The sequence below is a fragment of the Mixophyes fleayi genome, chromosome 10, assembly GCF_038048845.1.
Source record: "Mixophyes fleayi isolate aMixFle1 chromosome 10, aMixFle1.hap1, whole genome shotgun sequence".
NCBI classification, from domain to species: Eukaryota; Metazoa; Chordata; class Amphibia; order Anura; family Limnodynastidae; genus Mixophyes; species Mixophyes fleayi.
In genome coordinates this window covers 32,912,766-32,928,013 of record NC_134411.1, presented here as the reverse complement: position 1 = coordinate 32,928,013, position 15,248 = coordinate 32,912,766, and the positions used below count along the sequence as shown (strand labels likewise).

The 15,248-nt window shown below is 40.7% G+C and overlaps 1 protein-coding gene and 1 long non-coding RNA gene across 3 annotated transcripts in view; both read left to right on the top strand.

Annotated features, from left to right (window-relative positions):
• Positions 1–15,248, top strand: part of LOC142103953 (uncharacterized) — a 396,555-nt gene that overhangs the window by 163,752 nt on the left and 217,555 nt on the right. The gene's annotated exons all lie outside the window — the stretch shown is intronic.
• Positions 1–15,248, top strand: part of CD44 (CD44 molecule (IN blood group)) — a 49,153-nt gene that overhangs the window by 18,021 nt on the left and 15,884 nt on the right. The window lies entirely within an intron of this gene.

Genomic DNA, 15,248 nt, shown 5'->3' with positions numbered 1-15,248 from the left:
CCTCTAGACTGCTACAAGCCGGATTATGATTGGTTGCCTCTAGACTGCTACAAGCCGGTATGTGATTGGTTGCCTCTAGACTGCTACAAGTCGGTATGTGATTGGTTGCCTCTAGACTGGTACAAGCCGGTATGTGATTGGTTGCCTCTAGACTGGTACAAGCCGGTATGTGATTGGTTGCCTCTAGACTGCTACAAGCCGGATTATGATTGGTTGCCTCTAGACTGCTACAAGCCGATATATGATTGGTTGCTATGGGTTACACCATATCTTAGCTTTTTGCACCCTGTTATTAAATAAACCCCTTTGAGTTTATTATGCTGTATTTTTTTCATTGTAAAAAGTCTCTTTCAACAAATGATTAAACTTAAGGGGCATTTTAACCTGGTTATATCTGCTTTACATCAACTTTATTTGGATTACCCACTCACATAAAACAATGACTTCTTTCTTCCTGTCTGATGTAGTAACATACTGTATAGAGGACAATGGGCTCGGCAACTGGAAGTAATAAACTGGGTCAAAAGTGTAAAACCATTGCAGAGGGAATTTATATTCAAATGAGGACTACGTATAATATATTGGCTCTTTTACTTTTAGTGATTTCTATGTATTATTTTTACTGGTGAATAAACATTTTAGTTTCTATTGACCTTGAATGTATTGACCAATCTTATATGTCACATTGATACATTATTACTTTACTGAATGAAACTATCAAATATATTTGCATTCTGTTTTAGTCCTTTCTAATACAATCTGGTGAGGATCCGTCCCATCCCGTGATCCTGTTTATTTTACCTACCCACCACCAGCAGGGTCTATAAAGGGATACTTAAAATTTCCTATAAAAAGAAATCCTATAATACTATACAGGGTTAATGCTACTGTGAATGTAGAAGCTAAACAGTCAATTTTGGGAAACAATTGAATAAGCTATCGATATAATAACTAACAAGAGGGATAACTTAGAAAGAAAGAGGTATTGTTTATAGCAACCAATCAGATTCTAGTTATTGTTTATCTAGTACATTCTAAAGAATGATAACTACAATCTGATTGGTTGCTATGGGCAACATCTCCACTTTTTCTTTTTAGAAGGTCTGATACATTTACTGCTGGGAATCAGCTTCTACAACCAGGGTTAATAATTTGAGGTGTTTCTTAAGAACTCGTTCTTACTACATAAAATGTTGCAATCTGCATGTTTAAAACGTAACAGTAAACACATTTGGATTAGGGAAGGAAGGGTAGGACGAGAATAGAGGGTTGGGGAGATTAAAAGGACAGGATCTGCTTATCCCACGAAATAACAAATAATAGTATATATTTACTAGTTTGGAATTGTTTTTTGGTCAGATTTCCTGAAGATCTTCTAAAGGTCATATAGACTTTCAAGGTTAAGTATATGATATGATTATAGTGTCTTACCAGAAGTAGTTCCAACCCCTGTTAGCCTGAGAACACGATGGATACATTGTGATCTTGGTAAGGTTTTTATTTTAATTAATTGAATATCTGCGGTTAGACCATGAACAACTAAGTAACGTGCAGGGTCAATCAGTTTGGAAATTGTCCTGGTTAATATATATTATTAAAAGTGTCTAAAGGGAAAACTGTCAATTGAAGCTCAAAATATATATGAAATTCCACAACATAATATCACAATCGTGGTGCAAGGCCGGGAAGATATGTTCCATAATCCTGGAAGAATCATATTGGCAGGAGGAAGAGAAGGAGGTAGATATTAAGCAGGGAGGTGGATGTGGTAAAAGCATGAGAATATTATACATTTACCCAATACTTGCCTACTTTGGGCAAGTTCTTTCTGGGAGAGGGGCGTGGCGGGAGGGGGCGGGGTGCGGCCAAACGCGTCACGTCATTTTGGGATGGCAGTAGTGGGATGCTGGAGATTTGTCAGCTCTCCCGGGAGTCCGTGAGACTGACCCGAATTTCGGGAATCTCCCGGACAATCCGGGAGAGTTGGCAAGTATGATTTACCCTTCAATTTGAAACCAAGTGCGTTGTCTTTGCATCTTAGCCTCTAGTCGGTCCACCCAGCGCATGTCTAGGTAGCCGTCTGTCCTACGATTCCGTGAGATACATCAGCAAATTAGAAGTGCACCTCGGTGTTCTGTGGCCCCACCAGGCCCCCGCTATGCTTGGAGAAGGGTCTCTTCTGAGCCTGCGTGGTACGGCGCAGAGCCACAACTCCAAATGTTAGCACCTGGGGCGAGAAACAAAAGTGCCGCCCCCCTAGCACTCAATTTTAGCCAAATGAATCTAAAGTATTGATAAACTGCACCCCCTTTTCAGCGTTGCGCCTTGCTCGGTCGCCCCTATCACACAGCCCTAGTTACGGCCCTGGTACGGCTCATGTGTCCACGGTGCATGCGCCACTAAGAAAGGGACTCAGTTTTTTTCCATCTTGCGCTATAAACCTACGCAACAAAATCTGGACATTCTTACACAAACGGAGGCGCATGGTGGATACAAATTGTATTGAATTATTTATTTATTAGGTAGGGGGCAGAGAGCCCAGTTCTCCAAAGTCCCTCACCACAGTCTGCTAGTGATCTATACCAGCTCGCAATAGATCACTATAAAGGGATCTTGCATCGCTGCTGTGCAGGATTGACCTAGATTGTGCCCCCCCTCTATGTCCCAGTGACATCATGATGACATCACCGGGTTACCCTAGCAAATGCAAAATACAAAGCCTGGGGAACAGACCAAACGACAGAGGTGTAACGAAACAATCACCCTCCAAGTATATGAAATTTAGCTACAGCAAGGCCCAGCAAAACAGCACATAGATCTGTGTTTGCTGGGCGTTAATGGGTTGAAACATAACTCCACAGTAATTATAAATAGGCATAACATTCTACTAAAATATAATCCTTTATTACTTCATACTGCACATTCATTTTCAAAAGTGGATCATGTGGACTAACCATAAGAGTACATGGTGGATATATCTAGCTAAATATAAACACCGTAATTATTTCATATATATTATTCAGCTCAGTAATTAACATAATTTGATATATTAATGTTCACAGTGTCTTTACTTGCTCTTATAAATGCTTTTTCTCAAGTGCTACATACGGACCGAAGTCAGTTACAAAGCTCCCATGTTTTACAAGCCTGGTGCTTGGACGTAGGATTCAGCTTAGTGTCATTAAAGCCACACACAAAGGGCGATCACTGGACCATATTTAATGCTCCAATGGGCTGGGCACAGACAAGCAGTGTAGCTCTGCTAGCAGTAAGTACATTCCCACACATGGGTGTCACACTGATGTTATGTAAGGTACAGACGGGTATAGTGAAGCCCTGTAACCCTGCCAGGGAAATGCTACACACCTGTTTTTCTGCATGGATGTAATTACCCTCTGGGGTATCCGGTGGAATCTTAATGACATTAACCAGGCAATGGAATCTTACAGAACATTCCTCTCGGCTGACGGACTGTCATCAGGGTTTAAAGGGTTAACAGAGAAACAGAATACACCATTTATTTATACATATATATATAGTCTATCTATCTATCTATCTATCTATCTATCTATCTATCTATCTATCTATCTATCTATCTATCTCCTATCTATCTATCTCATATCTATCTCTCTATCTATATATCTATCTCATATCTATCTATCTATCTATCTCATATCTATCTATCTATCTATCTATCTATCTCATATCTATCTATCTATCTATCTATCTATCTCATATCTATCTATCTATCTCATATCTATCTATCTATCTATCTATCTATCTATCTATCTATCTATCTATCTCCTATCTAACTATCTATCTATCTATCTATCTATCTCCTATTTATTTGTCTATCTATATCTATCTATCTCCTATCTAACTATCTATCTATCTATCTATCTCCTATCTAACTATCTATCTATCTCCTATTTATCTATCTATCTATCTCCTATCTAACTATCTATCTATCTATCTATCTATCTATCTCCTATTTATTTGTCTATCTATATCTATCTATCTCCTATCTAACTATCTATCTATCTATCTATCTATCTATCTATCTATCTATCTATCTCCTATCTAACTATCTATCTATCTCCTATCTAACTATCTATCTCCTATTTATTTGTCTATCTATATCTATCTATCTCCTATCTATCTATCTATCTATCTATCTATCTATCTATCTATCTCCTATCTAACTATCTATCTATCTCCTATTTATCTATCTATCTATCTATCTATCTATCTATCTATCTATCTATCTATTTATCTATCTATCATTATTGTTATATATTTTTGCTATAATTACATGTTATTTACATAACTTCAATACTTTTTTATTATTATTATTATTATTATTATTATTATTATTATTATTAATAATATTATTATTAGCGTCATTCCAGAGAGAGTTATTTAAGTTCCATGTGTAGTGTTATATTTTTTAACTACGGTTATTCACACCCTGCAAATTACCAGTGAAGCCGGAGTTGCTGTAATAAACGGTCTGTATCACTGAGTAGCTACTACCAGGGATGGGAGTATAGGAATATTCAGGGACGGGCTGGGGCAGGGGGGCATCGGTCCCCCGGGCCACTCCGTCTAACCCCTGTTTGGGGTCCCCTCCCTTTCTCCCACTGGAAGATTCCATAAAAAACATGCAAGTATGCAAAATGCCCGATTGTCAGGGATTTTGGCTGAGCTCATAAAATGGCTGCCTACTATGGGCCTCATTTATGAAGTGTAAATATTGGAGGACAGAGCACAATCCTCTTCACGTGCCTCGATTTGTGCACCTAGATTTCCACCAAAGTACATTGGTTTACAATACAAGATGGTGGCATTTGTGGAGGAACAAAAATTTGCACAGACCGACAGGAAGAATTGGTTGGAGCCTGTACGTTTCTTGCTGGGGACTTAGTAACTGCACTGGTGCGTCTCATTTTACGTAGCAGTTGAAAAACAACATTTCATTTTATTGAGCGAGATGACTAAAATGGGGGTTGGAAAGGGCGTATTTTTAGGGACCACACTTTCCACATTCTCCAAGAAGGTCAGCTCTCACCGTGTACTTTTCATGGGGCGCGTTTTGTGGCTTACAGCTGCACTTTAGCAGAGAAACGCGTTTCTCTGGACACTTCAAACACACAGAAATTCAACAACAGGTAAAAAAGCAGTTAAGCCATAAGTGAAACTTAAGTACCTAGCATTTTAGGAGAAGAATTTAAAACTTTTATTTTAATGAGGAAGGGTGGTACTAATGTTGCATTAATTTGGTCTTTTGCCTAGTCACCACTTCTGTCTTTTTCTTCCTCACCACAAACCTAGACACGCTGTTGCTTGCAGAGATTTTCTCAAAACACCGGAAAGTAAGAGGTGGACCATATAGGTGCTTTGCAGTGCACATCCAGTGTGTGTCATAAACACACTTACTATCTCTCCTGGAATCTCCGAGGTGACGCAATTTACAGCAGATTGTGTCATTTGGCTCCGCCCCTACAGTGTGATGACACAATTGCAAGGCCAAAATGTGACGCAACCCCCCCCCCCTCTGCACTCGTTCCAGGACATATAAATAGAAAGTCTTCTGCCCATGCCATTATATTTTAAATAATATTCTTAAATACAAATAAATATATGTACAGCATCATCCCTTGACCTGCAGTATGTGGTAATTGCATCAATGGAAGAGTTATATTATCTCTCGGATGAGTCTGGACTCTTCACTCCACAATGGTATCTCTGACATCTGCACTTTGACCAGAAACATTTTGAAGTTTATTTTATTCTTCTGAGACTGACTGAGATAAAAATAACATTTCATGTGCAAAAGCCTAAGAGAAACGTAAGCCACAATTAATGAGCTGACTCTGTATTATGTCTCAGGACACACAGCATAGCAACAGTCTCCTAGCAGATGTGCTTAGAACATTTTGGGGGAAGTACACTTACTGCAAATCAAAAGTGAGAGATACATTTTGTTGCATAGTGAATATGAATAGGTATGATTACAAGATTCTGTGTAATCAGTTATTAGATCCACACGACAGAGATGCAGAGCTGTGAGAGTTCCATTGATAACAATCTTCGCGTTCCGCATTTGCTCCAACATTCCGGGGAACGCCGTTCCGCATTCTGTTTGAAAATTTGAAATTCTCAGTATTTTTAGTCTATGAATAGAGCAGGGGTAACAATGGTAAATTCATTCCGCTGTGTGGTGTGATTGGGGAAAAACTGGCAACACTTAAGACTGAATTCTGGTGAAACGCGCAAACTTTAGAGCTCTGGAAAGAGGTAAATATTTTGCACAACAGTTTGGAATTTTTTTGCTCATCTCTATATGTAACATTGGCAAATCTCTCACATCTCAGAAAGCAGCCAGGGCGTCTGTTGGTCAATGCACAGTGGCCAAAGCCGGATTAACAATAGGGCTAAAGGGGCTACAGCCCAGGGGCCTAGGGCATCTGGGGGGCCTGCCGGCATTCATCGGGTCGGGGGCGTCCTCGCCGCTGGCTCAAACTGTCACCTGTTCAAGTAGAATGGTAGGCAGCTAACAGCAAATGTTATGCTGTTAGCTGCCTGCTGTCACTGTAGTACTTATGCGGCATGAAGTAATCTCCTTACTGAGGAGATCTCGTGAGAGTGAGACTATGAGTCATAGTCTCACTCTCACGAGATCTCCTCAGTAAGGAGATTACAGCATGAAGTGGATGCAGATTATAAGCTTGCGAGCAGGGCCTTCTCACCTCGTTGTCTGTTTTACTCAGTTTGTTTACAATTGGGGACAAACATAGTAAACTAATAAAGCGCTACGGAATATTTTGGCGCTATATACATAAATGATAATAAGGATGACGATGAGTGGAACAACAGAAGGAGGTATGCTCATGGGGGGGGCCTCACAGTACCCTTAGCCCGGAGGCCTCCCTTCCCTTAATCCGGCCCTGACAGTGGTTAAGTGGTTAGCACTTCTGCCTCACAGCGCTGAGGTCATGAGTTCAATTCCCGACCATGGCCTTATCTGTGTGGAGTTTGTATGTTCTCTCTGTGTTTCCGTGGGTTTCCTCCGGGTGCTCCGGTTTCCTCCCACACTCCAAAAACATACTGTTAGGTTAATTGGCTGCTATCAAAATTGACCCATCTGTCTCTTTCTGTCTGTGTGTGTGTTAGGGAATTTAGATTGTAAGCTCCAATGGGGCAGGGACTGATGTGAATGAGTTCTCTGTACAGCGCTGCAGAATCAGTGGCGCTATATAAATAAATGGTGATGATGATAGATGATTTCTTGGTTTTTTAATGGCCTGTTTCCTGCACACTGAAGATCAAAGGCTGTATACTCAGCAACTCATTCCTGTTTCACTATACATGATTTACACAAGTCATAAATACTCGGAAGTAGGGGCGTGTCTGGCTATTCTCATCTCATACACAATGACACACTCGTATTTGAGTTGAGTGCACTTTAATAGACAACTGTCATTTGTGCAAATTAATAGCTCTACCAGCAACAAAGAGCACTGATTTCTACATTTACAACAAGAAAATTGGCAAAACAGGGTGAAACACAACATTATTATAAGGGCTTTCCATGCAGCCTCCTGAACAGTGCAGCCATGAACCCTGGCATGTAACGGTCAGGGATATGTAATATACATTTGCAGGGATAGCCTATATATATATAAGTCATCTGTCTCCTGTCAAAGAGCACTGTAATCTAGATGGAACCTTGCTCCTACTCACATCTTTCCCAGGGTATCTCCATACTTTATTCATCTAGACGCATACGGGAGAGCAGATTTGGATCCCACCCTTCTTACTATCTCCATACTTGCCTATTATTTGAATCATCCCTCTGGGAAATACCTCAGAGGTGGACCAAGGAACAAGTGAGGGGGCGTGGCAACAAGACTCGCATCCTCACGTCTCTGACCTCTGCTGCTCAACAACGCCACTCTGGTACTCCAGGAGGCATCCCCAAAATATGTGAGTCTCCTGGACATTCTGAGAGAGTAGGCAAGTATCCTTTGTATTTAGACGAAAGTCAATTTAAAACTTTTACCTAGAGGATTCTCTTCAGGAAGAATGCTGATTTGCGTCATCGTATATTTTGCCTCAACCTTTTGATGACGCAGAAGGCGTTATCAAATCATTGCCACCTCTTCTCATTATGCGCCGTCACACAAGAGAAGTGATAAAACAGCATCTAGCGCAGTATCTGATGAGGATTAGTTATTATCATCGCTGGAAAGTGCAGATACAAATGAACTATAACAACCAATCAGACGTTTGCATTCATTCTCTAACTTACACTAGGCAGTTACAAGCTAATTGCTGATTGGTTGTTATGGATATAGTGCGTATTTGCACGTTAAAGCTATATTAGTAAATAACACTCAATGGGTCTAACGTTTATGGGAGGAATACATTGTGGGAATACTTCTATTGCATTATTGCAATGCAAAACAGATATGGTAAATATTTGTTAAGTTACGGTAGTCTAATAAAAATAGAGGAGAAAAGAGCGTGAGAGCTTGTCATGTGTTAGTAAGCAAAGGATGATGTGTGCCTGAGTATGTTTGTTTTTGTAAATAACATTACAGATTATCATTCAGGCAACAGTAAATATTATGTCAAATCTGTCAGATGACCTAATTGCAATCTTCATGGTTCAGTTTTTATACAGCTATGTTGTGTGAGTGGCTGTTCAATGTGTTTCATGCTTATTGTGTGTGGATGTGCGTGATGCTTTGGCATCCTAAATAAATAAACTTTTGCAGATTAAACTTGATGAGTGCAGTAAGGAAGGAATAGATAATCAGTGACTAGGGGCTTTGAACAGACACTGGAGACCCCTGTGTGAATCCCAGTGCTGGCTACTTGCAGCCATTGACAAGTAATTTTGGCTCCATGTTTTCTAGGCAACAGTTCGCTTAACTTGCCAATTCTGTGTAGAAGAATTCTGTGTACACGCTTCTCTACCTCTCATACTTGCCATGAGAACAATTTATATTTTTGGCACCCAAAATAGGCATGGTCATGCCTCAAATGGAGATAGTTTGTATTGTTTGTATTGTTTGTGGAATGATTTGGGTGGATGTGGGCGTAGTTGAGATAGATCGAGGGTGTAGCCTTTTGTCCACATTGTTCGATAAGGAATGTTGACTGATATGATCTCTTCCTGCGGATTGAATAATTAGTGCTTTTGATGAGCAGTTTTATTCCTGATTCCTGTGCCTTACCCTCAGCTTAGCCGGCCACACCACATAGCTGTGCAGACCTGCTCACCACATACCTCTCCAGACCTCCTCACCATGTACCTCTTCAGACCTGCTCACCACATACCTCTCCAAACCTCCTCACTACATACCTCTCCAGACCTCCACATGACGTACCTCTCCAGACCTCCTCACCACATACCTCTCCAGATCTCCTCACCACATACCTGTGCAGACCTCCTCGCTACATACCTCCAGACCTCCACATGACATACCTCTCCAGACCTCCTCACCACATACCTGTGCAGACCTCCTCACTACATACCTCCAGACCTCCACATGACGTACCTCTCCAGACCTCCTCACCACATACCTGTGCAGACCTCCTCACTACATACCTCCAGACCTCCACATGACATACCTCTCCAGACCTCCTCACCACATACCTGTGCAGACCTCCTCACTACATACCTCCAGACCTCCACATGACGTACCTCTCCAGACCTCCTCATCACATACCTCCTCACCACATACCTGTGCAGACCTCCTCACTACATACCTCCAGACCTCCACATGACGTACCTCTCCAGACCTCCTCACCACATACCTGTGCAGACCTCCTCACTACATACCTCCAGACCTCCACATGACGTACCTCTCCAGACCTCCTCACCACATACCTGTGCAGACCTCCTCACTACATACCTCCAGACCTCCACATGACGTAGCTCTCCAGACCTCCTCACCACATACCTCTCCAGACCTCCTCACCACATACCTGTGCAGACCTCCTCACTACATACCTCCAGACCTCCACATGACGTACCTCTCCAGACCTCCTCACCACATACCTGTGCAGACCTCCTCACTACATACCTCCAGACCTCCACCTGACGTACCTCTCCAGACCTCCACACCACGTACCTCTCCAGACCTCCACACCACGTACCTCTCCAGACCTCCACACCACGTACCTCTCCAGACCTCCACACCACATACCTCTCCAGACATCCACACCACGTAACTCTCCAGACATCCATACCACGTACCTCCCCAGACCTTCTCACTACATACCTCTCCAGGCCTCCTCACCACATACCTATCCAGACCTCCACACGTACCTCTCCACACTTCCACACCACATACCTCTCCAGACCTCCACACATACCCCTCCAGACCTCTACACCATGTACCCCTCCAGATCTACACATGGCACACCCCCACGTGACATGTATATATTTGTCAGTAATTAGAGGGGTGAGGTGGTTTCCTTGGACACAGTTTACTCTTTGTTTTGTGATAATAGATCGGAAATACAGGGCAGTTTAATGATGGTCAGATGGGTCCACATTTATGGCAAAATAGATATTTTGTCCCAACATTCATTCTCCATCCTTAACAATATATCAGCAGATAACTAGAATATAAGGTAATTATGGACCAATATGTATACAACTTTATACTGGATACAGCACATGAGGGACTGAGTGCATGCTAGAAGAGGGAGATATGAAGGCAGATCTGGGAAGATTGGTAAAATGAAAGTGAAGCAAGTGATAATTCTGGCAATGTACTTAAGGAAGAAGCTTTATGTTTAAGGACCAGACACATGTATGAAGAAGGAGTTTGCTCGAATATATTATTACAGCTTTGACCAGTGGCGGAACTGCCATGGGTGCAAGGTGTGTGCCGCTAAATGGCTTGGAGTTGAGAGAGGCTCGCAAGTGCTGGTTCCTTGAGGCCACGGCAGGAGACCCAAGAGAAGCAACCTAGTAACTAAGACTCTGGTGGACACCTGCAAAAGGGGTTAAAAAGGGAGCGTACTAGGAGTTAAACAGGTTTACAGCAGCATAAAGTGGGAGTACAAATTAATCAAGAGATTAGAGTATCTAGTACCAAAGGCTGCAGATAAACTAAGAGAATTTGCTAAAGTTCTTGGTTCAGCCTTTCTTAGACCTTTGTCAAAACTATTGATATTAAGTAGGCTGAGCGGAAGCCAAGCTGAATAGGCTTAAAGTTAGAGATGGCATCTATAACAGTAACAATCATTGCGGAGTGTAGACGGAAACAGATCTGAAGTCAAACACAGGTTTGATCGGACTAAGGTTCTTCGAGGGTTGATGTAACCGGGGCAAACTAGAAGGTCGAAACATCCAACCTGGAAGAATTGAATTGCAAAATGATAATTGCTTGGGACACAAGCAATTGAAGGAGAAGAGAATAGATTTGAGGAAGCAGGAATAGTTGTGTTCGTAAACTATTGTTAAGGAAAACACATGGTGCCCAAAACAGATGACTTTTTTAACTGCTTGAAATAGACAATGAATAAGAAACTTGCATGTGTCACAGTGAGGGTCTGCCATCTGTGGCTTAGTAGCAGTTGTGAGACTACAACACCCAACATATTCTGGCAAACAGCAGCATGTAGAACAGGGGTCAGGGAACTTTATTACCTTTTACCCCAAAATATATTTAGATACGTCGACGTTACCCTCTTGATTTGAAAGGAAGGAAATCATATATTATTAATTATTGGAATTCAAAATTTTATTGAATCTATTCAAAATTTCTTTGAAAGCTTCAACTTCAAAACTTCAGGTTTTGGAGAAGTGATGTTGCTTCATTTTTGATACGAGAGCATCAATATTGGGGCATTTTGATGTCAGAGCAATTTGGATACAGTCTTCAGCGTCCAATCGATTTCTCTGCTTTGTTTTTATGTTCGTTAGAGTGGGAAATCCTTGTTCGCAAAGGTAGGTTGTTGCAAAAGGCAGCAACTTTTTGACTGCCTCCTCGTGTGCAATTTTGATGCCTTTGCAGCTAACATCCAAAAATATGACAGATCTGCTTTGTTTTCAAATGCAATACGTGCTTAATTATTGCATCGAAGCTCAAGAAGTGCCTCTGCCAACCCTTGAGGCTCTTCTGGTACAAAAGCAATATCACATTTAAAGGGGTCTACAATCCAACTGATAGCATGTGAATCGGCAGCATTACCCCCGGGAATTTAATTTTTACCCCATTTGGGGTAATCTACCCCTGTTCCCTGACCACTGCTGTAGAACATGCCTAAGCCTGGGTCACTGGGTTCCTGTCTCTTGTCCTTTAGCCAGAATACTGCAAATGCCCATAAATAGCTGCATTAAGCCTCTGGCAGCTTCATGCTGGTGTGAGTCACTTTGTGAACGGTGATAAGCATCAATTGTTATTTCTGAACAATGATTTTTTGATCTGCATCATTAAAGTTTAACGAGAAAACCAAACATCGTCTGATAGAATCTATTTACACAACCTTCTGCATCATAGCACATGTACAGCCAGTTATCAAACTCTTCTGTCTATGGAATTGACAGGATAAAAGTCCCATTATAATCCCTAGACACTGGGGGTATATGTACTAAACTGCGGATTTGAAAAAGTAGAGATGTTGCCTATAGAAACCAATCAGATTCTAGCTGTCATTTATTTAGTACATTCTACAAAATGACAGCTGGAATCTGATTGGTTGCGATAGACATCTACACTTTTTCAAACCCGCAGTTTAGTAAATATACCCCTGGGTGTTTTAGGGGGTCAGGTTGGCAGCACCCCGTCTTTTATTTACAACATAGTCAATCAGTAACTAATCTTGAATTCGTTATATTTGTAAATTCCCTGCACATTAATGTAAATCAATGGTTAATATAGACAGCAAGCCTTATACTAACAAGTATTTGCAATAAAAAACAAGAACACCCTTCCCCACCAAATTTATTGGAATATACAGCAAAATCCGCACTCCGAGCTCTCTTTATCTCTCGTCAAGATCGAACTTGCATTACTGAGATTGGATGTGGAGGGTGTGGGATCCTGGGGCCTGATTCATTAAGGATCTTAACTAGAGAAACTTCTTATTTCAGTCTCCTGGACAAAACCATGTTACAATGCAAGGGGTGCAAATTAGGATTTTGTTTTGCACATAAGTTAAATACTGACTGTTTTTTCATGTAGCACACAAATACTTGATAGCTTATTTGTACACTGAAATTTAAAGTTGATATTTGTGTCCTACATGAAAAAACAGTCAGTATTTAACTTATGTGCAAAACAAAATCCTAATTTGCACCCCTTGCATTGTAACATGGTTTTGTCCAGGAGACTGAAATAAGAAGTTTCTCAAGTTAAGATCCTTAATGAATCAGGCCCCTGATCCATCCAATACATTCTTATCATAATCTGCTGCTTGGATCCCTACATGTTGGAAAACTTTGTGTAGTTTATTCTGTTTCCATATTAGCTCTTGCAGCCTCTAGGACCCAGTCGGTGTGGTAAGATGTGACTACTGCACAGTGAACAAATAATTCATTGGAAGCTGGTGCATTGTTTGCAGTAGTCTATTCCTCTTCTCCACAATACGTAATGACACATCTGGAACATGATCTCAGCAGTAAGCAGCTGTTGCAGGGACTTGTACAGTACCGTTGCAATACGGTGGAACATACGAGCATAGATAGGGGAAAAAAAGTATTAAAAAAGTTGATTCAATATGAAAATAAAATCTTAACTCATTAAAATGAGTGTAAAAGTTTACATACCACGTCATAACTTAAGACATTTAGGGCTAGATTTACTAAGCTGCGGGTTTGAAAAAAGTGGGGATGTTGCCTATAGCAACCAATCACATTCTAGCTGTCATTTTGTAGAAGGTACTAAATAAATGAAAGCTAGAATCTGATTGGTTGCCATAGGCAACATCCCCACTTTTTCAAACCCGCAGCTTAGTAAATCTAGCCCTTAGTATTTGTTATAGTTGACAGATCAATAGTGGGATGATGGGAGAGTGCTACAGAAACAAAATAGGTACATAGAACAAGTGAACTTTTCATTAATAAATAAAATAAGTTGCACTTACGAATGTTAGGAATGACTTGAGTAAACAGTATAGCAATGTTGTCCAAGTGATCCTGATTAGTTTATCCCTAATCTGTGTCCGTGCTACACGTTTCATGGGAGCCACCTTCAACAGACCATGTGGAACACATAAATTATAGACATTAGCTCTTATTTATATCAAGAACCCCTGTTGACCTTGGTAACTGTGCTATCAAGTTACTGTTAACATGTATTTAAACAAATAAAACATGAAAACATAAACATTGTACAAAAATGAGATTAATAGTATAGTATTGTACAAAAATATACATTGTTATCAGAGCAGTCTTTCCAACTACACACAAGAGTTCCTATGCATTTGATTGTTAATATGCAAACATGCAGCATATATCTGAATTACTGGTAGGGAAACATTGACATTAAATGTTTAAATAGGAGCGTGTTGATGCCATTACTGTCAGTGTCTAATTCATCTACTCCTCTGCTTTGCCTTTCATGTCTTATTAAAGCGTGGGCATCACACTCTAGGAGTTGCTGCTTTCATCCATGATGGTTCCATCCTTTAGTTGATGGTTCCCTTTCCTTTAGACTTTCATGTGAACATGACCTTAATCACTACTCCTTGTGAGACATCAGTGAGTCAAGAAGTCTTCATTATCAAAAAGTAAAAGTGCTCCAACCAGCACTGCTTCTCTCAATGTTACTGAGGTCTGCTCCTCCTGCAGCCTCGGTAGACGGAATATATAATCCAGTTCACCATACTTATACATAGATCTAAGAATGAGGGGGTTGTAATTGCTAAATTGACTCCGAAACTACAGCGGTGTGAAACCACCTGCTTTCAATATACTTTGTATCTCTCATTTACTTTTGGTTCTGTAGTTACATGTATTAACAATACAGCCATGCAGTATGTGTATTTCATATAGGTCCAGTTTTAAATAGCTAAAGTGTAGATTTGTCAAAGCTTTGAAAAAGGAAAAGTGGAGGTATTGCCCGTAGCAATAAATTAGAATCTGCTCATCAATGTACTAGATAAATGAAAGCTAGTATCTAATTGGTTGCTATGGGCAACACTTTCACACTTCCTTTTTAGAATGTTTGATACATTTGCCCTTTACTCTGATGACCTGAAACATTCTTGTTATCATCATCATC